Raw genomic sequence first — 25,915 nt, 5'->3', positions numbered from 1 at the left:
TGATTGTTCCAGAGGTTCGAAACGGGGATATATATGTATATATATATATATATATATATATATATATATATATATATATATATATATATATATATATATATACATATACATATATATATTTATATATATATATATATATAGATATATATATATATATATATAGATATAAATATGGTGGTTAGGGTGTCCGCATATAAAGCGGGAGGCCCGGGTTCGAATCCTGGTGGAGGCTGGAAGTTTTTTCACTGTTCTGGATTTTCCAACTCACTACGATTTCAATCATATATATTTATATATATTAATATATATAGGCAATGTAAACGTGATGCATTAATTCTAACCGATTACGACCTTGGTACGATTTAGTCGGCAATGCACTGTCTCGACCTATTTTTCGTTTTTTTTTGTTGTTGTTCTTGTCTTCTCAAGGTGCATGGCCATTGGCATTAAAAACCGGTATCGCATAACTTTCTTTAACCGAGAATATTTGGAAGACAGTTAAACGCATGCACCAGCACGCATGCGTTTTTTTTTCCATCAAATTCCTTTTAAATATATTGTATTGCACCGAAAGCATAATATACCGGATATCACGTGCTTAAAATGAACTTTGCGTTCGCTTCTACGATCATTTCATACTTTAGTATACTAATAAAATGCGTTAAAGTAGCCATGACACGAAAATTTTAACGTCCTGTCTTTTTGGGATCCATCTAAGAATGCTCTCTAGAACATATATCAACCATTCTGCCAGTTAAAAATTTGATTTTTCCCTTCGAAAATTGAGATTTAATTTACCCTCTTCGGGCTTGAAAAGTTCGTTCGGCTGAAAATTTTCCTAATCTCACGACGTCATGTGACGTCATGTTATGAACACGATTCGGCTCTCGCTGATTCCTCCGAACACATATCATACTTACAGTACGACAAGTGTACATAAATACACAAAACAATCGATAACAAGTCGGCGCGAAATCAGATCGAAATTTCCCGTGGAATGTCAGATTTAGAACCAAATGCGGCAACCGAAGTTCAAAGTGATAGTGGTTCTTCACAAGGCAGTGAAATTGGGCTATAATTAGAGTGCCCTTTCTCATATTCGAAGCAGAGAGTGAAGGCGATGATCATGTCAATATTGAACCGAACGTTGTGGGTGGACCTGAGGTGTTAGAACCGTTTCAGTTCGAGCCTGTTAAACGAGCCGAAATTGAAGCTCCACAATATATCGAAGAACAAACCCGTTCGGAACTATTGCAAGGAACATACAACGGGGTAAGAATTTATTAACGAAGCATTTAAAAACAAAATCCAGTCCATTTTGTGCATGTGTTGTTGGAATTCGCGGAACTCCCTAAACCTTATTGTGCGTTGTGTTACGGTGACTTACAACCCATATGTACAGTGTGTTGGCTATGTATTCATATACATGTACAAGGATCGCCACTTGCCCATTGGAGGTTTCCTGTTCTCCAATCTGGTCTTCGGAGTTTTAATGTGGAATACTTGACAGAAGAACGACTCGTTTATGTCGACCCATTAAAGCCCATTTGTTTTATTCATAAAAAAGGAGGAATCTTAGTATGCTTCCGTGAAGTGTTCGCTACATACGGAGCTGTATACTGGCTAGGCCCAGTGAATCGGCGCTGGTGTTGTGCACTAACTTGGTCATAATCGCCGTGTTTTTTTCGTCCTTCGGCCATCGATGAAGGCTAATTGCATGGGTTATGACATTTGTGCAGCCCCCAAAAACACAACGGACCGGCATTTCTCTCGGATATTTTACAACATGTTGTAAAACAAACTCTAAATTTCTAGCGATATAGCGTAATACAGTGGTTGTTCTCTCAATTATTAAAACGGTGAATATATTTTCAATGCTGTAAAATGATCATCTTTGATTCATTTGTGTGCGCCGGGCGAACGTGTGTGCGCGCGAGAGGGGGGTTGTAAATCCCATGACATGATTTAGGAAAGATCGTGAACCTTTGTGGAAGCGTCAAAGGCGGATTCAGGGATTTCAAAAGAGGGATACGGCCTTGGGAAGACTGTAGATAGTCAGGTAGTTTCACCCCTACCCCTCACTAAAAAGTCAAACGCTGCATTCTGACGCGTTATTAAGCCTAAACGCAAGGTTGTGCTAACGATCATTTTCCCCCTTATTTTTGAGTAATGCTAAAGAGGGTGTAACACCCACATCATGGATCAGCGCCTCGGGCGCCCCGTCAATGTTACCCAGAAAATCCACCCACCCCCATGAGGTTATAGCCTCGCTCGCCTACCCAGAAAAAAACTCTCCGAAAAAAAAGGGCGCAAACGATCAGTGGATTAGTCAGCTTGTATTTTCTATTTCTATAACTGTACAGCAATAGACTAAAATTAAAAGCAGTTCTTCGTTACTTTCAATCCAAACATGCTAAACGTTGCAAGACGTTACATTAGTAATAATTAAATACCATTAGAAATAACTTTAGAGAAAAGTGGAATGCTTTCAACATTTCAAAGTTGCTCGTTGTGTGGAATTAATACTGACTATATTATATCTGGACCTAATTGTTGTTTTCTTGTTTGGGAAATAATAAGATTCGTCCAGTACTCAAAAATTAATGCACATTAAGTTATGTTAATTTGATTAATATTTGAAGGTTTTGTGATATTATCTAAAGGTGTAGTACAAATAGTAAAAAAAAAATAATGTACTCCAATAAATCATGCATTTCCAGTCGTCACTTACAGTAATGGCATCGTACCATGCATCTATAGCTATCATCACGATTTATCATGGTTCATGGAAAAGTTTTTTTCTTATTGTTTTTTAATTATTAACAAATATTCACAACTGTTTCGTAATTATAAATCAACTTAAGTTATACGAACCCTTTCTTCAGTTTCAATACCATGAACAATAGTAAATATGAGGTTTTCTGTTCACGTCAAATTGCTCTGAGAAGAAGATTAATGAATAAAATGTGTCGAGGCACCACGTTCTCCATTTGCTAGTGCAAACCTTGCCTTTGCAACCTAGCTCTGCAGTAAAATAACAACGGCGCTTACCATTTGTCGCGATCTCTTCCAGTTTCACAGTTATATATATAAATAGATATATGAATATGTATATCCTCCAGCGCAATCACAATAATCACCAAGCGCAGGTATTAGTAGTTAAAATTAGATCTCAACTTCATCGTATATGTTTATTATGTATACATCATTTGACTAGCGGCCGGTCCACTGATTACTGAATATTCAATTTACTTCGACAAATGAAATCGGTTGTATTGAAATGTCCTTGCGCGTTTGAGGAAATAACACAAACAGGAACACGAAAACATTCGTGATGTTTTTGACACCCGCGTGCGTGCGTAGTTGATCTCCGAATATATTCCTTTTGTTGTCGCACCACAATGAATTGGTCCAATAATATTGACTAACACACTTAAAGAGGTAACAGTTGTACCTTGACTTGCTCCTTACCACGTACCGTAACTAATGGTTTCAAAATCCCCTCTCCCCGTGCCCCGGGGCTGACAAGGCCGTTAAACTTTGTATGATCTACTAGAAGAGTTTCATGACGATTGTATCTGTTTTAAATAATTATTATTGCAGGTCTTCGTTATTCGGTCTTCGTTTTCGAGACTTGCCTGTACTGCGAATCTCGAAAATGAAAATTGAGAAATGAAGACTTCTTTATTTGTTTTCGATTTTTCCAGTCTTCTATCTTCGGTCTTTGTTTTAGATGTCTTCGTTTTAAAGGTCTTCGTTTTAGACACACATATCCAGAGACTTTTGTTTTGTCAGTAGCACCTTATCTATATATGTCCAGAGTTAAATGGCATTGAAATGATTGTGATAAGTGTTAAATAGATGATGAATCGAGAACGAAACGTTTGAAATTAACTATAAGTATAGACGAATTAGTCCCCGTACTGTCTGTGACGTTTGGTTATTACATGGGTGACCCTTTAAGAATATAATCGTGTGAAAATATTTCCTACTCAACAAACTTAACGACTTCTCTTCTTTTCTTCTCTGCTTGATTGGTTCTTACACTTTTTCTATGGGTTATTCTTATTTTTGTACTGCAGAGTGAGTCATTGTCCATAAAACTGCATAGGTTGTGAAAAAGTTTGTTTTCACAGGGGCGTATCCAGGATTTTCCAATAGGGGGGGGGGGGCGCCAGGCATGAATGATCGCCGTCCTGGGGGATGGGTCTAAGGGGAGGGGTGTACAATTTTTGCTTTCAAAGAAGGGCTACAATGCAAAATGGTGTCATATGCATGGGCGGCGATCCGTACTTCCGAGTGGGAGGGGGGGGGGGATATGACCTTGTTGACTATCTAAGCGTAGCGCCACCATTGGTTGGCGCGAAGCGTACAAGAAAATTTTGGGATTAACAAACCCTCTAGATGGCCGGAAACGGCACTTCCCGAGGTTTCCAAGCGGCATATACCCAACTTTAAAATAGGGATGTCATGTCCGAAATATCTCATAATCAGGATCCAAAATACTTTTTTTTTTTAATTTCGGGTGTTATTTTGGGAAAATTGCCCCTGTCAATCTTGTTTCAGGCGCAACGTTAGAATGTTCGAGAGCTCTGTTATATTATTCGATGAAGAAAATGGCCTCATGCAGGCTATTATAGGCCTATACACATGCAATACACAATTGCACATAGTTACATTCCTAGGTACCGATTGCTAGGGCATCCAGGTGAAACGTGTATTAAGCATTACCCTGGTTTACATGAGATTCTCAGCTGTTCGAGGGAACATGTACGTGTGTAGGCCTACTATAGGGCCTATATGAATACTATGAGGGTGCATATATGTACTATATCAATACCGTGGGCGCAATAATACATTTTGTTGTTATAGGGCCAATGAAGCCTACAGTCAACTATTTTTGCTTTATAAAGACGCTTTATTTGAAAAGATCGCACTGCGTTTATGGTAGGCGAGAAATGAAGCTAAAAAAGAGCCGTACATTAACGAAGATGCATAAATGTAGGCATGAAAATATTCTTATCCCTGGCATTTGGTGGGGGGGGGGGGATATGGTGCATTACATCCCCTCCACCCATTTTCATGGGGGGATATATCCCCCCTCCACCCAGGATCGCCGCCCATGGCCATATGTGATCCATTTTTCGACCTTAATAATAAGCAACATTTCCAGTAAATATAGACACAAAATGCACAATTTAGTATGGCTGGCATGTCATTTAGTGTTTATAGTGATAATACAAACACAATTACCATCTATGTTTCTAAAACTATTATGCCGCCGAACTTCGCCAGAACCTTTTTTTGGCAAACAAAAAATAAAGCATACGGGAGGGGGGGGGGGGGGTTGAGCGATCACCGACATCTCACATAAAGGTCGCCATCAATTTTTTTTTTTTTTTTTTTTTTTTTGCTAAACTTTTTTTTTTTTGGTGACGGCCAATAGGGGGGGCGCGCGCCTGTTGCGCCCCCCTGGATACGCCCCTGTTTTCATATTAGCTGAGGCATTTTTCTTCAAGTAGAAGTCAATTGATACAGTCTGGGGCGTAGTTAGATCATAATTAAGGTCTGTATCTGTTTATAGCTCCATGGTATAAGTAGCTCTAAACGCAAAATTGTGCTAATAATAATAAACTCCAAACATTGACCCGACTGATTTTGGTAGTACTACCTGAATCATATAAGCATATAAAGGATGGTGCGTCCGTGTGGTCATTGAAGGCGATAGCCATGTGTGGAGGGTGTACGTGGGGGGTCCTCCCCCAGAGAGAGATGAAATCAAATGGTACATTCTGGGACATATTTAGAATATTAATTAGGTTAATGTATTTATATATACTACATAGTAGCCCGAGGCTTAATGCTTGGTTTCGCAATCAATATTTTGTGTGAAGTTTAAAAGGGGGGGGGATGGGATCACCTGTAGTAGTGGTCCAATTCTTCCCCGGCTGCATGCAAAATCCTCCGACTGATCCATTTCCCCCGTACTGACGATCGAAGGTATTGGCCATATACCTCGATCACCTAACCCTCCTCGGGCGTAGGTCTACTTTGGAAATGCTGTTCACGGTGATCAGCCGCTACTGTACTCACGGACGCAAACTGAGAAATGAATAGACTAATGAAATGCTAGAATGTAGCCAACAACTTAGTTCAAATTAGATTGACTCCGCACATTTTTAACTTGCAAATTGTGAAATTAATTTTACCAATTACTGGTATAGACTATATGAGTTATAAAACGGCTTGCCATAATAGTCCAGGAAGACGGGCTTTACAAGCTGCAGAATGTAATTCTAAGCTTCAGTCTTTGCTAGCCTATCATAGTCAAGTATATATTGTAAACATAACACATTTTTGTTATGTAGGAGTTGTAGTCTTATAGCCAATGATCACTAAAGTTGGACTCACCGTAATACTTTTAATTACCTAGCCTACGTCCATACTGCAGTCAGCAAGCAGACTATAGACTCTGAGACAATTGCGCAAGAAGAGCCGCAATAACTGCAACGTTAAAGCCGTTGCTAGAAACGTGAACACATGCTACTATAGGATAACGTATGGTACAAGTTGCCCGCGAACCTGGGCTACGTAACGGTACACTAGCGTTAGCCTATTTGAAATCAGTTCATGGAAAAGAGTTTGAGAATGTGCGTAATATGGTCATGTAAGTCAGTGCCCAAAGTAACCGAATAATATGCCCCTCCCTCCTCCCTCAGTAAGGCCTAACACTTAATATGCACAAGCTAGAGCCTAACTTGTATGGTGGAGCATTTTTGACACAGTGTGAGTACAAGACGAATTCCCTTCAGTACGAGCACAAGACACAAAGCTTAAAATGAGAGTGCTTGATCTTACACTATAATCAACAGAAGAAATACAAAATAATAAAAATAATGAAGTATGTGAGAGTGATTACAAGCACAGGTATATATGGTTTTATATATATATATATATATATATATATATATATATATATATATATATATATATATATGAGATGCAGACTTACTACAAGTCTGATCTTCACCCTCTCCTGCATCTTATTATGCATGTTACGTTGGTATGCACATACTTTCGCATCTCATAATGCAACTGTTGAACATCTGCCAAATTTTAAACTAACACCCCTGTTACTTAGACAATAAATTCTATAAAGTAACATTTCAAAGATTTAAGTTGATGGACAAGATGAAGACATATTACAGTTAAACAGTAATTATATTGCGACGTCTCTGTAACTTCTCCTTCATTCGTTTGGCTTAATGAAAGGTTAAACTAACACCCCGGTTACTTAGACAATAAAACCTATAAAGTAACATTTCAAAGATTTAAGTTGATGGACAAGATGAAGACATATTACAGTTAAACAGTAACTATATTGCGACGTCCCCTGTAACTTCTCCTTCATTCGTTTGGCTTAATGAAAGGTTCAACATGATTATAATTGACACATAAGGATTCTTCTTTGTTTAGCTTGATAAGACACCTTATCCTACATGCCACTTGCAAATGTTCCCCTTTAATTAATAGTGTTGCAATCTACATTCCAAGGCTATGACCATTCAATTTGCAGAGCGTTATTTCAATGTCATGTAAACATATATTTCCTCAATTCTCAACCTTGTTTACTCTAAAAGATTGATGTATTGTATTAAAATTTCATAGCCTTAAGCAAATCCCCGTCAGTCTACCCTTCTGTTTACTTTTACTAAAGTGTGACGAATACGCATGACTTGTTTTTTTATTCTACTAAATATAATCATGGCATTTTACCAATACTTTTGTTATGGTGACTTAATAGGGACATGGGAAAGAAAAAGCTAGCGACTCAAAATCTTGACTTTTAATGTCATGATTTTGACTTCGTAATCTCATTACTTTTTTACTTTTAATCTCATTATTTTGACTTTAAAAGTCAAAACAATATATATTTCACGTACGGTAACGGCTACTTTGGTGCATTAACCAAGCAAGTTAATCTCCTCCCCCTTCAGTCATTCACCAACCCCCCTCCCCCCTCTTCACCAACCCCCCTCCCTCCTCTTCACTCTCCCTTCACATTGTAACTTGCAATCAGATCCATACAGACATTCTTAGTTTCATGTCAATTACTTTTCAAAATGGTTGTGACGTATTGACATACTCATTGTTAACGTAGTGAAAAATATAGTTTGCATGTTTTTGGCAGGGCTTATATATTTATATAAATATATATATATATAATATATATATATATATATATATATATATAAATATAAACATTTATGCTTAAAAAGGATTACAGTACTGCCATCATGCATCTCTTTCAGGCATACATAATAATGTGTTGACATTGTTTAGGCTGGTCGCATTATATATTCATTTCTTCTTCACAGATTCTAGAGAAATGGTGGCTTGGATAAAAGGAAACTCCAGCCCAGTCCATGTAATTTCAAATGCATGCGGCAGGACGATACGCCCTCACAACCCCTCACGACACCACACTACTCTAGGACTTGGACACTTTTACTAGAAAAAGTTGAATATCAAAGAAATTCAACTTTAATTGTAGAAAAATTCAGAAATTGAAACAAACAGCTAAACTGTTGAATCATCTTTTCATTTTTTGTGTAATTGCTTGCATAGCAGTGTGCTCAGTATTTCATATAATTATACAAACAACGGTGTGTCTCGTTATTTACATCAACTGAGATAGGTCAATATATGGATATGGATATTCTTTATTAGTATTATATTCTTGAGGTTGGGGCCATGACGGGGGGGGGAGGGGGGTGGGGTTAGGGTTGCAATTTAAAATTCACTGGTGATGTTGTGTATGCCTCTTTAGCATTATTATTCAAGTTCAATTTAGCAATCACATATGACACTTGAAAACTGAAAGCAATGAAGCATCACGCACAGATTCATACAAAACAAGAGCATTACAATACAACCGCAGAGAATTGAGCAAACATCATATAATACGTGGCAAATATCAGACATAATCAAGGTACTGAAAACGTGTTGTCACCAGGAAATAACACCTATGAATGCATTGCTGTTGTCTAAATCACAAAGAGGGTATATTTCTCTGGCAGACAAAAAATCAGGCTACAATAGACGCCAGATATATTCTTTTGGGGACTGTTATTACAACCAAATATATACGTAAACACTATACGTGTCCAGTCAACCATCATGCGTGGGTTTTCAAAAAGAATGCCTGAATTCGGTGCTATTTTTAAACCATTGACGCAAAATATTATTACCTCTATACTGATCAATCTTTGCCTTGAAACTGTTTATCCATTATGCTAACTTATGAAAAGAGAAAACTTTGGTGATCACACTATTTGAAATATCAAAAATTGATAGAGTGGAAACAAAATCTCAAAATTAAGTCTGGTTGCTTGAGGTCTTACGACAAGTCAGCTTTATCTTAAAATAAAATTCGAAACTGGTGCAGTACTTGTTTTCAATGTGGTAGCAGTAGTAAAACATATGGGAGGTGGGGGTGGGGGTGAAGGGGAAATATAGGTTGGGAGAGGTGTATGACGCAGGTGGCGATATTGTAGTGGGCTTCCAGTCCTGGTCATTTGAGTCAGGTGGGGGTGGGGGTGCAGGGAAAAGATAGGTAGAAAGAGGTGTGGGAGGCAGGTGGAATTCTTGTAGAGGGGTTCCAGTATTGGGCATATGAGCCAGGTGGGGTGGAGGTGGGCTGAAGGGGGAAATAATTGACCCCATTGACAAGCATTTGGTACTCTGTAAAATTACGCATAGTGGAGATGAATATCTAGTCACAGGTTTGAGAAGTATGAAAGCAAATGGACCACTTGAATGGCATTAATCTCTATTGTTATAAACTTTTTTTTCAAATAAGGCAGATGTGGTTCGTCATTGAGTATCGATAAATTCCATTAGTGAGTTACGTGTTGGACACAACGGGGTCTACTTGGTATTCCAGAAATGGCAGTTATCTTCATCTGTTCATTGTTCATCAGAATGCAGTTCATTGACTTATGAAACAAATAGAATAAAGAACAAGGAATCGGATAACATTCTTCCGAGATCAAACTAGTTTTATACTGAATCGTGTACAATTAACATATCAACTTAAGAGTTGAAGACATCCCCCAAGATCATGTGTTGTATCTGTTCCCTTTCGAGGGGAATGGTTATACACACCTTACGATGATCACACAGTCACAGTCTTGATGCAAGGGGACGGGGGTTGAGAGCGGATCAAACGTTCGGTGGTTTGGTTTCTTGCCCAGGTTCTTTCCTCGGTTACTTTTCGTAAAAGTATCCCCGGTAATCAATCATGGGAGAATGATCGACAGATAAATTTTGCTGACACTTAATAACTCAATAAAATAATTAAATAATGAATAAGGCAGAATTTTAGTTTTGATATGTTATAATACCCCAAAATAACAGACGACTTTCAGTCCAATAATATTCCTGTAGCTATTCCAGTATTTTTTAAGATATGTTTCGTTAAAGACACTTATTTCTGGAATATTCGTTCAGGCTAACTTGATGGTGACGTCGGTTCCTCATGGTAGTTCTTATACTTAATGTTAATCCGTTGTTTTGAGGTCAACCAGAATATGTTCGTTAAACTTCATATAAGCAACAGAGCACCCTTGGATGGCATTCAACATCATTTATCCTTAACAACTTTGTAATAAATTACAAACATGTCATTTGAGACCATATCATCTTAATTTCTCCCATTGAGTTTTGTAGTGCAACTGAGGAACTACTCTGATGGGCTGTGTACTAAACTAAAAGGTCCAGTCACTTTAACTAGTGAACCTCAACTGTTTAAAGGGTCATTCCAAAACACACACAAAAAAGTAAATTTGCTATACAACCCTAGCTAGACCGAGAGCAGTGGTTTTTAACGGTCCACGGCATATCAAAGTTAATTTTGTTCCTGAAGTTATCAAAACACAATACGGGGTATATTTTTTTTTGTGAATCTCAAACAAAGTTCATAAAATCACTCAGTTTCCGAAACTACCTACTATCCGGTATGAGAATTGCTACTATACTGTTGCTTATAATGGGACCATATTGACACTGGTATACTTTGGTTTTCTTGCAAAAGTGATATAGATTGAATTCTATGTATATTAAAATGTTATCACATGGTCTTGCTGGCTTGAATGTCTCTGGCATTGCAACGAATATAATGCTTGTTTTGGTGTAGGTTGGTTAAATCTTTGCCAACACATTTATACCCAACAATGAGTTTAATTGCTTGGCTTACCACAAATAACCCATTACAATAAAATTCATTCTACCTTCAGAGTGAAAAGAAAAGAAAAAAAGGCTTTTAGGGAATTCGATGGCGCTAGTTTGAAACAGGGTGTTTTTTTAATATAAAATATCTATATGGCTCTTTAAGGCTTCCGTAGATTCACTTTTAGGAGAATAGCGCCTCATCAGGCCACGTATTCAGTGGACGGTGGCTGCAAGCATGCCGGTCGCAGAGATGTCACCACCTCTGGCCAAAGGCAAGGATTCACGCACGCCACCTAGTACGCTTCTGGTCGATTTGACCGACCCTCTGCGCATCCTCCCGGGTTCTTTTGCGACAACAAGGGAGACATGGTACGGGATCCTAGGCCACAAAAAGTACCATGCCTACAGCCAAAGGTATTATCGCCAGAGGCCTGTCTTGAACCCTAGCCACGATTTACACGACCGACAAGGAATGAGTCTTTCGTCACCCGCTTAACAGCATCGGCCACCACATCAGCTAGAAAATTATGTGGTTGAATTAATATATCAAGACTTCAGCGTCGACTACTGAAAGAGAAAAAGAAATTTATAACGTGTATAACGAACCATTGATGGAGTCGAACTCAGTTTCATCGGGTTACCAGTCCACTGTTCTACCATCTGAGCCATTTGACAAGTTAACTTTTAACGAGCTTAAATTAGTATTATTGGTTGGATACAATCTATTGGTAACAGTGAATGACACTGCCTTCAACTAAAATCTCTATTCATCCTGATTCACTCTCATTAAAACAACGGATCTGAATATCTTTATTAACAAGAAGCTCACGCTTCAATGTCTTTGTTTACATTGCAGCAAGCAGTCAGAATGTTGTTTCCTTTCAAGACGTAAATTTACAATAGGCTTATTCCCCGATACTATCGATGAACGGATTACGTGAAATCTTCTTATTCACAAAAAGTCGCTTACGATTATGCTCGCAAGAGATTTCTTGCTGTAAGTTGTCTCCCATTACAACTAAATTCTATGCAGACGGAATAAGCCTGAAATTTCAACAAACAATACCTATTCACATTTCAAGACCTTTTTGAATGAGGAAGGGACAATACTTATTAAATCAAACACGTTAACAACATGTAACTAATCTTTTTTAGGGATCTGAATGGCTGGAAATAGCACAGTTATTCGAAACCAGAAAAAAAATCATACGGTTTTGAGTTTATGCAAGTAGATTTGGGAAACACGGGAATCGGGAATTCGTCAATAGTCCGCAGTGACTTGTTGTGTTTATTGATCCTCTGAAACTGCGGTATTTGCGTGTATAGCCCCCCCCCCCCCCCCTTATGACTGTGTTCCACACACATACAGAAGTGTGTTTTTAGATTAATACAAAAAATTATCATCATCTTTATAAATATCAAATTTTGAACTATTATCAGCCAACGTTGTTTACAATTGTTGTATTTTGAAAGACTGAATGGTAATGAGGAAAGGACGGTGACGAGGACGGGGTTTGGATGTTTTTATAGCTTTTTGTCAACACGATATGGTCCACTCTATCAGCAGCTAAAATCTCAATAAAGCATAAGTTATAGGAGGCAATAACATACCTTTCAATGTCGTAGCTGCTCTCCCTTCACCGCCGCCCCTCCTTCTCATTTCATTTGCCGATAGGTTACTGACAGTGGCGTCGTGCCCATTGGGGCCCGGGGGGGCACAGGCCCCCCCCCAATTTTGTCAGAGGTGTCATAAAATTTTGTAATAATTTAAAACAAAAGTGTTTTCGAAATTGAAAAGTAGACTAAATAGTCAATTGCTCTTTGATGGTCGTTGCGGATTTTCCACACACCTCAAAGACGCGCGGAAGCGTGCAAGCAGACTGCCATTGACTCATTTTGGAACCTAACTCAGCGACGTTGAATAAGAACAGTCTCAGCAACTGAATTTCTTGTAGGGCCTATACGAGAAATGGGGCTTCTGTTGTCTGCTTGGTCAATGGTTGTTAATTGTTGATATTCAGGCAATCGAAACAGTTAAATAATTAATCGTTGATAACTAATGAACCAAATGTGCAATCAACGCTGCCATCGTTGAACAGTTTTATATATACGTAGTCCCAGAGTAAGTGCAACCCGTTACCTTTGCCAATGTCAGTCAATTTTCCATGAAAAATTGCAAATTGTATAATTGTTTTCTAAGCCTGTAACAAAGTTCGGAAAGTTAAGATAAATGTAGTGAACAGAGATTATGGGACTCCATGTGAGCTTCTTCTTAAGTAATGCAATCAGTTCGCTAAAAGGTCCACCAGGATAAATTTCGAAAAAAATGAATAATAATAATCATTTCAAATACAGTCACAATTAACCTAGAAAATAATCACTTCGTTATCGCTCGTTTTACCTTAAGTTTCGCTACTTTCGCTTTTTCTGCCCATGTTTTCAAACGGCATAGCTTTTTATTCACCCAGTCACCACTTCTCACGGGCATGGGCGGCGATCATGGATCAGCCAACACAAAAATGTTTCGATTTCTTAATTTTTGGGCGCTTCTGGGAGACGAGGAGTTGGTAAACTGAGGAATAAATGGCGATCCCTTCCTTCGAGAATATTTCCAAAATAAATATTTGCCTGACATTTTGATCAATTTTAGGGGTGTTGCTTACTGCCATAAGGCACGGGAAGTGCCGTTTCCTGCAATCTGAGGGGTCTGCTGGACGAAAAATTCCCTTGTACGCTGCGCGCCAACCTGTGGTGGCGCTCCGCTTAGATAGTCAACACCTGCTCACGGGCCCCCCAAAAAATTATTTTCGCACGACGCCCCTGGTTACTGAACCATGAAAATTGCATCTTAGATCTCTATAACAAAGAAATAAACGAACGGAATAAAAATGTGAAGTTTCCTCCCTCCTATTGATTTGAAAAGAGGTATTTGCGTCACCCCTCATAGAGTGGGGATTTGAAATAATTGGCATAGAACAAAAAATGATTTGTCTTTCACCCCAGAACTCTGTTTTACTCTGTTTAACAAAGATGTTGTGTCGTTGAAATAGGCGTGACATGACAAAAATCAGGTTTAAGCATGAACGGTATAAACGTAGCTCGGTAAATTGAGTAACCTTATGTACGTAACCATGGTATCGTCTTGTATTAAGATCTAATATTGCCATTGGGTAACAAGCAAATGTATCACGCTCACTTCATACAGTTTGGCGCAAATATATCTTATTATTAAGAACATTCAAAATTGAGTGGGACCATCATATTTAATTAGACTATGGGCCAACGGAGACACCCCTAACTAACTTTAACTTCATCACCTCACCCAAATTTATTCATGCAACCAATTTAATCTTCAACAAAAAGAGCATCGTGTTACAAAGTGTTTTAAGTGTCAAAAGGAAGGAAGAACCAATGAGAATATTGAGAACTATAGAAACATTATTTGTATTCCTTTCAAGTCACGGAGGATTAGAGATTACGTTGATCCCAAGAGCTAACCGTCATGAAATGGAAGGAAAGCTAAAAGGGAAGCATTCTTATTAGAAATTCCCTCTGAAAAAATACACTTTATACAATCATAATAGGGCTATAATGCTGCTTGTTTCTTTCTATGGATTTAAAACTAACGACATTAGATCGAAAGAAAAGGGAATGATACAACCGTGGCACACCTGTTTTCAATCTTTCAATCACATGAACTACGATTGGCAAAGGTCAGGCGAAGTTTCCCTCCTCACTAGTTGAGGGATTCTCCCTAGCAGGGGATTCTCCCTGCTTGCCTGCTGGATGTCCCTGCTCCCATTTTGCGTATGAGTGAGAGGATATAATTCTGTCAACGAGATCGATGAGTGGCTTTTTGAGAATTATTGAAAAGTCAAGTAAATGTTTTTCATGTTATTTACGGTTGATTCAAATTTACTTTCTTTTATGTGTGTTTGTCACAACTTCCGTGGGATAATACAATATGGCACCCTCTAGCGCCCCCTCTGTTGCGACCCCGGGTTTTTCCTTTGGCCTTCAAAGCCGATAAAAATAAAATTTTAGATAGATTCAGGGAAGTAAACTCAAAGGACCAAAAGACTACTGAGAGGTTTCTGAAAGTTAACAAAAACGATATATTTACAATCATACGATCTCTACTGATTTGTACAAGGATTATTGGTACTAGAAATTTGGAATATTACAGACAGATTTTACAATATTATACGGCCGTTAAATTTTTAAAAGATTACTTAACTTATCTTACGCGGCGCGTGCCGGCTCTCGGTTCCTTTCGTAGCTGTTCTGACCTCCTTGCGTCACCAACAACGATGTCGGGATTCTCCCTCGTAGGCTGGTATCCCGTGACTTGGTCAGGAGCCAAACCGTTCCCCGCTGGTCCAATTCGACTCAACGTTTGTATCCCAAGGATGGCTTCCTCCTGGGTGAACTCCGAAAAACTCTGCCGAAGTCACGCCTGTCGCGGTTAAACGACGCACCAATCTAATAAACAAACAGTCCACCGGTTCCTCCGTCCGTCCCCTCGATTAATCTTATATCTCAGATGAATTTCTTTTCACAATAGATCGGAAAACTTTTCTCCTCATCAACGAAAATATCTCTTCTTATATATAGCCGGGTCTAATCTCCCGAAAGTTCTTTTCCAGGAATCCTGACGGAAAAACATCGAGAATCATCCATGTCTCGAAGATACGACTGATAGTTCAACGTTCATTGGTCGACGATATCCGGTCACCTGTTAAAAATATCTTCCCGTATGTTCTGGAAATTTGTGATCGCTAACAGAGCCGTATATAGAGAGAGTTTGGCCAACTGGCGATTTGTGACGTCACACGCAAACCATGGGCATCAAAATAGGTCCAGTTGTCGTTACCAGTTGCGCGAAACACGAAAAACACCACACACAATATATAGCAGCTTTGCACACTGTGCTCGTTGCGAACAAACGAAGCGACTCAGAATGTCAGATTTTGACAGGCATACGAGGAACAAAATGGATATCAGGTAATGAATTAGAGTATGCGTTAGTTAATGACATTTACGTTTATCTTCACACCTGAAATGCATAGAAAACTAGCTGAAAACCTGTCATTACACTTGTTTTATTTTACGCCTCATACTACTAGTCCTACTTTAGTCATACAAACGAAAAGCACACATCACAGTCCTGGCTAGGCTAGATTACAGACGCACAACTATAGCATCAGGCCTACATTAATAGATCCTTCAATTAAATTAAGTAGGCCTACACATAAAATGACAACTTCACTGATCTTTTCAGGTTTGCCAAAAAGTAGTTGTACCAGAGGTCATTGTATTAAACTCCAGAAGTTACATAGTAGGATTAATATTCGGCATAACTTTTTCTCTAAAGTCTAATACAACTTATACAAGGGTTGTGAATGGATGGAATGGTTTGCCTGAGAAGGTTGAATTGCATGTAGTGTGAATGGGTTTAAGAATACTTTGGATGAGTACATTAAGCATTGTAATTGGGTATGACATTTGATGGCCTCGGTTTTATTCCTCTCATATAGCCTTAGGGTCCTTAATGGGGACTTGAATGTCTCTCCTGGTCTTGTTTTCTACTAAACTAAACTATATACTTGAGTGTAGGAGTTAGCAATAGTTGGGAGTCTGTGGGCAAACCCAAGACTGATATTGTGGTGTTAATTTCTCAGGAATGTAGTACTAGGCTATAGTAGGTGCAACAGATTGAATGGGTCTGTCGAGAAAAAAAAAACCTGCAACAACTGAAGACTGGTGTATGTTGTAGCTTATGTATTTTCCATTAACATATATACTATAAGGTCATGTCCTTAATAAGGTTTCATGGATCACACTGACATAGTGTGCCTACTTGTCAGTGTTGTCAACTGAGCACAGGGCTGATGACATCATTCAGTTTGTTATTATGCAGACAGCAAATGGCCATAATGATAATTATTAATTGTTACTTATTCTTCATACTGCCCTTACTGGCCTTACCTGAACAGTGATGTATAAAAATGCAAGAAGTCGTTAAGCTTTCCATTTAAGAATCGTTTCAGCCTGTCCTATTTCAAACATATGATTGGCAGGTTTCCACGTTACATAGCTTATCAAAATGGAGCTGTTCTGTAAAGCAAGAAAATCACACATATGCATGCATACAAACACACTCATATATATCAATTTCTGAATATCTTTTCAGCTTCCCAAAGGTACTGGAATGCAAGCTCTGTTGGGTGAATTAAAAAACCCTCATTGTACTCTTTTATCATGGTCAGCGTAGCTGGAACCAGCAATGATGGTGATGTGGATTTGACAGTACCTAGACAAGAATTCAATAGCTGCTTTGTGTTGAAGTGGGTTCAACTTGCTCAAGGCCATGACAGGATGACGACGAGACATTAGGATGAATTATCTGTTGCAGAGCTCTATAAACCAGGCAGTTGTTAAAACATCCATTGGGTGACCCTCACAGTCTACCAGGCACTGCATCGCAGAAGCAAAATGAAGTGTGTGTGATACCTTCATCTTATGAGAGTGGAATGGTATCAGTGTGGCCTCTGTCAATTTGGCTTCAAGTCTTTGTTTTCTTGAAAGCTGAGAAGATCTTTCAGTGGTTTCACACTGACCTCTGTACTTGACAATTCATGTGTATTTGCCAGCTCAGGAGGAAGCCAGATTTTAATTACATTAACCAATGCTGCCTTTTTTTTGGACATGTGGTACATCTGCAAGGAGGTGAAGGAAGCAGTTGGAGTTGCATGGATGTGGAATCTTGTTGATAGTCTGGCAGTCTTATCCACAGATTATCCCAAAGCTTCTCCACATTGCCACATTCAGAACTTATTACATTGATAAACTTGAAAATTGCAGGAATCTAACGAAGCACCCATCAAGAGAATTTGTTTGTATAATTATTGAAAGCTGTGACCTTCTGATGTGACAGACTAATGTGAAATAAAGGGCAGTAGATTACCTTGTAAATGAACCTTGTTATTGTTTGATTGTATCTAATGTTTGCAAAATTTTAAGTTGCATGCTACCAATTGAAACATAATTCTTTCTCTATTAATGGGATATAAATACTTCTCCTTAAAGGGTGTGGAGACTCCCGCACAAAGAAACGTCTCATGCCGGTTATCGGACCTAGTTTCGAATGCGGTGTAACAGAAGTGTTAGACACCACCATTGATCCCAGAAAATACACACACTGCTTGCTACCATCTGTAAATAGACATTAGTGTACAGTCAATACAAACATCACAGTCAATACCCACAACACAGTGCACATAGCAGCGTGGACATCTCAGGTCTAGATAGAAGATAACAAGGTATCAGGTTTCATTACTGTCTGCATTTTGTAGCGACACAAAAAAAACTTCACTTGCAAGCAACGGAAAGCAAACTTTTTCAGAGCGCGGCGTGCGGTTTAGGGCAAGTCTTCAATACCTTTAAATATACTGCATCGGTTGTTGTCACTTGATCATTTGCTTGTGTGTGAGCTAAACAGCTTAAATAATATGTAAAAAAATAATACAAACTTTCAAATTGCCAGATATTTACTTGCTCAAAATCATTATCCAATCATGATTTGTTGCTATCCTTGAGTCCATTATTCAGATGATGAGGCAGATTTCCTTCAACTCTCCATGATGAAGGTAAAACCTTATATCTTAACCAACTGCCATTGAGTGTCCATTTGAAAGTTTCAAACACACAAGTGCATTGATTAAAACAAAGACTTTATTGCTGTGGTTGCAGGAACTGGATTTCAGTCTAGTAGTCACTCACCAGGTTTGTCTTTATCACAGTCTGCTAACTGTGGCTTTTTATGTTAGGAGTTTTTCTTCAGAGCACATGTCACCTTTGATTTGTAAAAAAAGTCCTAAAATTCAGGGAATTAAAATTTACTGTCTAAAGATAATTTAAAAAGATCTTTTTTAACTTCAATCGTCAATGTGGGTGTCAATTAAGGGAATAAGGAGGTACTGATGCAACTTTGATAAATGATAGTTGACTGCATCCAAATTAAACCAAGGCCTAGGCTATACTTTTGAAGAAGAAAATATTAGGCTGAATTCATGTTAGCCTAAAAAGGCTAGGCCAATGCTGACAATTAACACAAACCAAGATCATTTAACCATTTGGGCACTTGTTTATGGCATACTAAAAGGGTCTATATAATTAGGCCTGTATGTGTACACAACCCACAAGTTGCCAATGAGTATAGACCTAGCCTAACTAGTTTAGGCCTAGGCTACTTTGTTTTCCATAGACCTAGTTTAATTGGGCCTTATACTGTGCCATATTATGTAATGTGCTATAACAGTTGTAGTAATAGCAAGAATGGTCCAGGTCTAACTAAGCCCAGGCTTAACTTATGCTTCGGGCTTAACTAAGGATTAGGGCTTTACGTGATGCCTAGAGGCTAGCCCCCCCTTTAAATTAAACTAAAAGTGATACTTTTTTAGGCTAGGCATAGCCTAGGCATACAATAACTAGGAATTAGGATAACTATATGTGCGACTGAAACTGCCATGCCTATGATTAGAAGAGCTGGCATAATGAAATCGAATTTGTGGATCGTAAAACGAGAGAGAATAGCCATGCATGTAATTACAGAAACCAGTCTGAACGTAAAATTCTCGCATTGCTTGTACATTACTCGTATCACACTAGGGCCTATGGCTAGTATGGGCCTAGGCTACACAGACTTTTTTCATTAGATCTCCATCTTGTTCTTCCTACTTCCAAAAAATTCCTCTTCTTTTATGGTCAGTCGGAAAATCAAACAACAATATCCATGTTCTGACCGATTGCAGCATCCCCAGCACCATTTCTTTCATAATTTCGTACTTTTTCGTGTACACAAACGATAGTCTATACACTGTGAGTATGCGTGTCGCTTGCTAAAAAGTTTTCAAGTGGACCTATTTTACCACCCTGTGTGGGCGTTTTCCCTCTCGACCAATCCAAATCGGTTACATGGTTGGCCAAACTCTCTCTATATACGGCTCTGATCGCTAATACCGAATAGCGCCATCATTTCTGGTCGCTTCGAGAAAAAACGCACAAGTTGTCAGTCACGACGAGTGACCTACTTATCACCCTGACCAGCATATACTGAATACACGTACAATGAATAAAGTCGTTCGTGACAGTGTTCCATTTATTTGTGTTTGTACATTCTCTTGTAGTGGAATCTAGCAAATCAGTAGCCTATCAGTTGACACAGCTGCATTAAATCATGTGAACTGTAAGATATATGCTATAAGTATAGTTCCATAATGAGGGGATAAACAAAAGATGTTTTGTCAGTGAAATAGGCGTGACATAAACAAAAATCAGGTTTAAGCATGAAAGGTATAAACGTAGCTAGGTAAATTGGGTAACCGTACGTAACCATGGTATCGTCCTGTATTAGGAACTGGTATTACCATTGGGTAACTCGCAAATGCGTCACGCTCACTTTATACAGTTTGGCGCAAATATATCTTGTCATCAAAAATAACGTGAGAAAAGGAGAGTTAAAAGGACGGTAGCAAAGCGAGGACTGATGCAGAAGCACGAACAAGGGCAACGCAGCGAAAGACCCACCAAGAAAGAAAAAGAGAAAGAAAAGCGAATCCCTTAGGGATTTTCACCCCACCATGTTTTTCGGTTAGCTTGGACCCTCAGCTATCACAATCTGCTTGTTTGCCATTAAATTAATGGTTGGGGTGGCCGTCAGCGCTGTTGCCATGGAAATACATTCATTAAAACTTGGAATTTGAGAATATGTCATATCTTTGTAATAAAATAACCTAAAAGCACAACGTTAGTCACTAAGTATATATATTTGAAGCTGCCCTGGTGAAACCAATCACAATCAGGAAAGTCAAAGTCATCCCTAATTAGGGCTGTTACCATGGAAATAGCCATGATGAAATTTGGAATTTGAGAAAAATATCATATAATATACATATACCAAAAAATACAAAAGAGCTGTCTTTTTTACATTGATTTGGCATTGCCCGGTTGATTGCAGTCAAGATCTGGATCATGTAAGGTCACTGTCATATCTTAATAGGGCTGTTGCCATGGTAACAGCATGATCAAGGGCGGCGGAACCGGGGGGGGGGGCACAGGGGGCACGTGCCCCCCCACTTTTCCTCAGGTTAAAAATGTGCCCTTTTTCTACCAAAAAATTTCTAAATAAAAAAAGAGTTAACAAAGCGAAACCCACGTCGAATGAAATATTTCAGGAATTTTTAAATGTTACTACCACAGGCGTAGGAGCCCAATTTGAATTGGGGAGGCTGTAACGACTTGCCCGAAAAATATTACCAACATTTTTCGCGCGCTATGCGCGCGTTCAACATGGCAGTATGCATATCATATAGGCATGCGTTGGTTATTACATCGCATGCCAATAACATACAATCATTTGCCATGTTATAACCCTTCCAAATTGGTTAGAATTATTGGGAAAGTCGTTACAATAATAATGATCATAATAATATCAGTTTAACCATTGAAAAACACATAGAAAATGATTTTTCTTTCAGTATTTTGACATATTTCATTTGCTTTCATGCATGTATCGATCGCGTGTGCAGGGACTTGGACTTTATAATGATTTCACCTCATTTTGTCTTTTTCCTTGTTTCCCAATGTGCACATTAGATATTGCAGTGCTAATATGCATTGTTTCCTTGAGAGGGGGGGGGGGTGGTGGCGTTGATGGAGTGATGTGTATACGCAAATAAGATAATACAATAAGAGTTATAAAGGGTACTAAATATCAGGCTGCATCAGTCCAATCGAATTTCTGCTAAGTGCCCTTCGACGTTGGTGCCCCCCCAGATTGGAAGTGCTTCCGCCGCCCTTGAGCATGATGAAAAATTCAAATCATGGAACAAAATGTAAATTTACCAATGGTTAACTGTATATTTGAGCAAAGACATGATATTTTCTTCTCAAATTCGAATTACATTTCTGTCAGCATAGTGTTGCCATGAAAATGGTCTTTATTGAGTATGAGCTTGATCTGCAATGATAATGATCTTGATCTAATCTACCAGGCAGCCCTAAATCTATATATACCTTAACACTTAGATTGTGTTTCTATGTTGTCAAACATTTTTGTTATCAAAGTCCATTTCAAACTCAAATTTAGGCAGCCTAGTGTTGCCATGGCAACGGTCTTGATATCAACCAACCAGAAAGTCTGAAATATATATACCAAAGACACATTGATTGTGTTTTCATGTTGTTTAGTTACAATTATATGTATTATCTTAAATTCCCCCACATTATTTAGAAGCGTTGTCCGCACGGTCCTGATTGGGCACAATAAAAACCTTAACTGACTCAGATCTTGATTACAATCAACCAGGCACTTTACAATTGATGTAACTAAACACTTAGATTGTATTTTTATGTTGTATACTCCCAAAGATATGATTTTTTTTCAATTTTTATATTGCTGCCATGGCAACAGCCCTGGTGGCTACACCCACCACTAATTTAATGGCAAACAAGTAGATTGTTACAGCTGAGGGTCCTAGTCAACCGAAAAACAATGTGGGTAAAAATCCCTTAAGGGAGGGGCGTAGGGGGTCCATTTTTCTATTTTTTTATCTGTAACTTTCTCAACTTACTTTGACGTTTTAATGTAAGTTGTTAAATTTGAAAAGTTGCATGTCGAAAATTTCAAATTTTCTTCTTGAATGTCGCATTGCTTTCAATTTGTTCGGGCTAACTATATTGTTGCCACCCGATAACTCCACATAAGTACATCTATAGTGATATATGTGTTTGCAGAAGCCGCGTATGGTTACCAATCAACTGATGCGCATGTTAGATTTACCTTGAGATATGTTACAGCGCGATACAAAATCGGGCGCTATATATAAATGCTAAGCGACGAAGGAGACGGGCGCACTTCATTATGTCTGCTTTAGCCTACCCTGTACAACGGCAGCTCCATGTGTGTACACTCAGATCTGTTGTAGCGCAAACAATCTCTGTTTACGCATCACGCAGGTGGTTTCTAGACGCAACACGTACAAATCAGCATCCATATATCCATGTAACACTATGTGGATATTTGCGCGCGTTCAAATGCATCGTATGCGCACAAAAACACTTATTTACACATGTGACGAAATAAAGCTTGTGTACCTTAACAATGACAACAACAACATTCACATTAATAACACAGTATTATACGCGTTTTGCTATACGAGTGTTACACACGTACTTTCGAAAGCTTCTTGAAATCTTCGGGTTTTAATTAAAACATCATCAGAATGAATCAAAAAATTTCTTTTGATTTGCTTCGCTTGGCTGGAAAGTATATATCACTTTGTGAATAGCCTCTTTTGTTTCCAATAAACTGTTTTAAACTGATTCTACCAATCAAACAGTGCGCAAAGACTTTCTGCCTGCCCACATATAAAAACAAAACTACAAACAACGTGCAATTGTTAGTTAATAACTATAATAGCATCCGCCCGATTCTTATATACAAAGTTGATTTAAGGCTAAGGTACATCTACTGTAAGCTGGCGTAGAAGTCGTGGGCCAATAGTGTTGCTCCTTGGTAAAGTAACGTAGTTTCTCTAACATGATCGATGTGAGCATGCTCACCTTGTACTTGCAACCATGCAGTTTTAGCCTGTTCTTATTTTGTAGGCGGGAATCTTACGAATTAAGAGCTATGGCTGTGGGTTCGTTGAATACAATGCCCACATAGGTGGGGATGAGTGGGGGAGGGGGTCTGCTACCCAAGAAGAAAATTTCAAAGTTTACACGCCAAATGATGCATTCAGAGACTTATTTAGACTATAAGTTTGGTCTTCAATTCGGTCTAAAGGCAAGGTGGTGTTAATACATACTTTTGAATTGTAAAACTCTCCAGTTTATAGGCCAATGAATAAAGAACTACAGCATGATACGACAATGGCTTTATTTTACTTTATCGTTCGAAAATAACCTTTAAATTTCCTTTACAGAATTACTTGGCTTCTGTAAAGACTCCAAAAATCGCCAGGCTGGACGAGAGATTGATTCAGTGTTTGATACATTGGCCTCAGATGTTAGCTCTTTGTTAAAGTAAGTACTTTACGACACATTAATAAGAGACACATGTGTTGTAGGATTATCAGTCGTTTATCAAGGACTCGGACCGGTAGCTGTGCCAAGCCCCCTACCCCCTCCCCTCTCCCCAAATATTTGTCTATTTTCTTAGCCGTTTCGGAGTTGTTCTTCACCAAGATCTCCGTGATATAAGCCAAAGATGATGGTTGGGTTTAAGTCGACTCTCATCTTCAGCCGGTACGGCAGGTCCGGACCAATATTCACGGCGCAAAAAAAAAGAAAAAAAAAGTAGGACTAAGAAAAAAAATGGCAAAAAATAATCTGGGAGGTATATTTTTCAATAATTTTCAATAATGATGACGGCAAGTAGGCTAAATGTGACTACTCTGGCATGGCAGGGGTCTTGTTTTCAAGCTCGGGAAGTGCCATTTCCTGCAATCTGGGAGGCATTTTTCAAAATTTTCTCCATTACGCTACGCGCCAACCATGGTGGCGCGTAGCGTAGTTTGACCTACCAAATGTCCCCCCGATAATTGTGATAAATGGCCACACTCTGTTCTGCCGTACCAATCCAAAAAAGCTTCCGACGCCCCTGATCTTGACGTTATTTTATCCTTTATTGCAGGAGTTATCAGGAGATTGAAGATCAGAATCTCAAACTGAAGGAAGACCTTCGTTCTTGTCGTTGCCGATGAGTAAGGCCTGCCCACAATGTACCAAATAGCAAGAAAAGGAAGGTAGGTTGCTTATTTCTATAATCGATTTAAAAAACATTCAGTGACCATCTTGACTTATGATGGTTTCTATGTGATTGCAATGAAGGAAGATATATGCGTTTGGTGAACAGGAGCGCAACCACGTTGTTATGTAGGTAATAAATGGACGAGACGGATGGCTACGATTAAGGCCGGTTCTTGGCCGTATTTATTAACCGTTCTCAGTCATCTTATCGGTCAATCACATAGAGGGCGCTTTAGCCTTTTACATACATAATCATCGGTATACAACATTTTCCTCTTCTCAAAAGAACAAGTCGTACATAAACACAAATTCATATGCTGACGAATGATGTCATTAGGCAGAGTAGCTACAGTATCAATAAGTGTTTTCAGTAATCCATGTTCCATTAAGAAATCATTATGTAATCCTTAATATGTTATTTGATGATGTAAACATACTGTATGAACGAGTTGTACTTAGTAAATATAAATCACTGTTCTCATCATTAAGCATTACTGGTATTTTTAAAAATCATCATACTCCTTTAAGGTTCTAAAATATCAAATACTCCTTTAAGATCTCACATACTCCTTCAAGTATGCAGGCTCATAAGTTGTTCTTTGACTCCTTCTGGGTCCTGGTACTGGCTCATTGTTGGAGTCGTGTGGAACTGTATGTTCTACATTAGTTTTATCTTCAATACTATCTGGAGGACATGGTGAAAGATGAAATGCATTCCAGGTACTATAATCTTCCAGTTGGAAGGTAGCTTTGCCTCTTTGTCTGATAACCTTCATAGGTGCACTAAATTTACTTTGACCTTTAAGACCTTTTCTCTGTCTCCTAACTCTAACAAAATCCCCAACTTTTATGTTTGGATCCTTAGCAT

General features: G+C 38.6%; 2 long non-coding RNA genes across 2 annotated transcripts in view; both read left to right on the top strand.

Moving 5' to 3' along the window:
- Nucleotides 1-16,010: 16,010 nt before the first annotated feature.
- Nucleotides 16,011-18,207, top strand: LOC139961885 (uncharacterized). Its single transcript, XR_011791063.1, has 2 exons — nt 16,011-16,236; nt 17,426-18,207. It is a non-coding gene; the product is annotated as an uncharacterized lncRNA (long non-coding RNA).
- Nucleotides 18,208-23,449: 5,242 nt separating this feature from the next.
- The window catches only part of LOC139961888 (uncharacterized), a 115,884-nt gene continuing 113,418 nt past the window's right edge, over nt 23,450-25,915 (top strand). The window contains exons 1-3 of the long non-coding RNA XR_011791064.1: nt 23,450-23,560; nt 24,222-24,321; nt 24,932-25,043. This is a non-coding gene — a long non-coding RNA (uncharacterized lncRNA). The remainder of the gene's footprint in view (nt 23,561-24,221; nt 24,322-24,931; nt 25,044-25,915) is intronic.

Source organism: Apostichopus japonicus, chromosome 3 (genome assembly GCF_037975245.1).
Source record: "Apostichopus japonicus isolate 1M-3 chromosome 3, ASM3797524v1, whole genome shotgun sequence".
In the NCBI taxonomy this organism is placed as follows: domain Eukaryota; kingdom Metazoa; phylum Echinodermata; class Holothuroidea; order Aspidochirotida; family Stichopodidae; genus Apostichopus; species Apostichopus japonicus.
The sequence above is the reverse complement of the archived record's forward strand: the minus strand, read 5'-3'. Positions and strand labels throughout refer to the sequence as shown.